The following is a 2,500-nucleotide window of genomic DNA, read 5'->3' as shown; positions in this document are numbered from 1 at the left end:
TCATGCTGTGAGTCAGTCTGTGTCATGCTGTGAGTCAGCCTGTGTCATGCTGTGAGCCAGCCTGTGTCATGCTGTGAGTCAGCCTGTGTCATGCTGTGAGTCAGCCTGTGTCATGCTGTGAGTCAGCCTGTGTCATGCTGTGAGTCAGCCTGTGTCATGCTGTGAGCCAGCCTGTGTCATGCTGTGAGCCAGCCTGTCATGCTGTGAGCCAGCCTGTGTCATGCTGTGAGTCAGCCTGTGTCATGCTGTGAGTCAGTCTGTGTCATGCTGTGAGTCAGCCTGTGTCATGCTGTGAGCCAGCCTGTGTCATGCTGTGAGTCAGCCTGTGTCATGCTGTGAGTCAGCCTGTGTCATGCTGTGAGTCAGCCTGTGTCATGCTGTGAGTCAGCCTGTGTCATGCTGTGAGCCAGCCTGTGTCATGCTGTGAGTCAGCCTGTGTCATGCTGTGAGTCAGCCTGTGTCATGCTGTGAGTCAGCCTGTGTCATGCTGTGAGTCAGCCTGTGTCATGCTGTGAGTCAGCCTGTGTCATGCTGTGAGTCAGCCTGTGTCATGCTGTGAGTCAGCCTGTGTCATGCTGTGAGCCAGCCTGTCATGCTGTGAGCCAGCCTGTGTCATGCTGTGAGTCAGTCTGTGTCATGCTGTGAGCCAGCCTGTGTCATGCTGTGAGCCAGCCTGTGTCATGCTGTGAGCCAGCCTGTGTCATGCTGTGAGTCAGCCTGTGTCATGCTGTGAGTCAGCCTGTGTCATGCTGTGAGTCAGCCTGTGTCATGCTGTGAGTCAGCCTGTGTCATGCTGTGAGTCAGTCTGTGTCATGCTGTGAGTCAGCCTGTGTCATGCTGTGAGCCAGCCTGTGTCATGCTGTGAGCCAGCCTGTCATGCTGCTACCTACACCCCTGCTACCTACATAGTAGCGTCTCTGCTTCCACACCTCACACAAACTTCACCACAAGTATAACACACATTGTTAACCTTGTGATTGATGTGTGAGTTAATATTCCTGCACGCTGGCTCACTGACTGACTGACTGACTGACTGACTAGTTATGAGTGTCTTATACCATTACCTACCTACCTACCTACTCACTGCTGGGTGAACAAGGGTAACAGGTGTAAGGAAGCTTGCCCATACGTCTTGACCTGCACAGGAATCGATTCCGGGTCCTCTCGGTTGTGTACCACCGAGGTTCTGGTCTCCTGTGACAACGGTACACTGAGTTCAAATGACCTTTGTGGTGGTAGAGGTAGTACCTGTGGTGATAGTAAAGGTAGTAGTAATAGGTGATAGTAGTCGTTGTTGTAGTAGTAGTGTTATGCGGTATAAGTAGTAGTAGTTGTAGTATAGGTAATAGTAGTAGTGATAGTAGTAGTAGCGGTATTAATAATAGTAAACTGCAATAACATGATTAGTGTCAGTATTACTTTTTTTTGCTCTACAGGGTATGGCAGATTGATGTAGCTGTTGACACTGTAGGGTACACTGTAGCTTCTGTACCGTGTAAGGTACAGTGTAGCTGCTGTACCGTGTAAGATAGTGTAGCTGCTGTACCGTGTAAGGTACACAGTGTAGCTGCTGTACAGTGTAAGGTACACTGTAGCTTCTGTACCGTGTAAGATACAGTGTAGCTGCTGTACCGTGTAAGATAGTGTAGCTGCTGTACCGTGTAAGGTACACAGTGTAGCTGCTGTACCGTGTAAGGTACACAGTGTAGCTGCTGTACAGTGTAAGGTACACTGTAGCTTCTGTACCGTGTAAGATACAGTGTAGCTGCTGTACCGTGTAAGATAGTGTAGCTGCTGTACCGTGTAAGGTACACAGTGTAGCTGCTGTACCGTGTAAGGTACACAGTGTAGCTGCTGTACAGTGTAAGGTACACTGTAGCTTCTGTATCGTGTAAGGTACAGTGTAGCTGCTGTACCGTGTAAGGTACACAGTGTAGCTGCTGTACCGTGTAAGGTACACTGTAGCTTCTGTACCGTGTAAGGTACAGTGTAGCTGCTGTACCGTGTAAGATAGTGTAGCTGCTGTACCGTGTAAGAGAGTGTAGCTGCTGTACCGTGTAAGATAGTGTAACTGCTGTACAGTGTAAGGTACACAGTGTAGCTGCTGTACCGTGTAAGGTACACAGTGTAGCTGCTGTACCGTGTAAGGTACACAGTGTAGCTGCTGTACCGTGTAAGGTACACAGTGTAGCTGCTGTACCGTGTAAGGTACACAGTGTAGCTGCTGTACCGTGTAAGGTACACAGTGTAGCTGCTGTACCGTGTAAGGTACACAGTGTAGCTGCTGTACCGTGTAAGGTACACAGTGTAGCTGCTGTACCGTGTAAGGTACACAGTGTAGCTGCTGTACAGTGTAAGGTACACAGTGTACCTGCTGTACCGTGTAAGGTACACAGTGTAGCTGCTGTACAGTGTAAGGTACACAGTGTAGCTGCTGTACCGTGTAAGGTACACAGTGTAGCTGCTGTACCGTGTAAGGTACACAGTGTAGCTGCTGTGC

The 2,500-nt window shown here is 49.6% G+C and overlaps 1 protein-coding gene across 2 annotated transcripts in view; it reads left to right on the top strand.

Moving 5' to 3' along the window:
• Positions 1 to 2,500, top strand: part of LOC128694456 (uncharacterized) — a 215,505-nt gene that overhangs the window by 96,388 nt on the left and 116,617 nt on the right. The window lies entirely within an intron of this gene.

Source organism: Cherax quadricarinatus, chromosome 60 (genome assembly GCF_038502225.1).
Source record: "Cherax quadricarinatus isolate ZL_2023a chromosome 60, ASM3850222v1, whole genome shotgun sequence".
Classification (NCBI taxonomy): Eukaryota; Metazoa; Arthropoda; class Malacostraca; order Decapoda; family Parastacidae; genus Cherax; species Cherax quadricarinatus.
The sequence above is the reverse complement of the archived record's forward strand: the minus strand, read 5'-3'. Positions and strand labels throughout refer to the sequence as shown.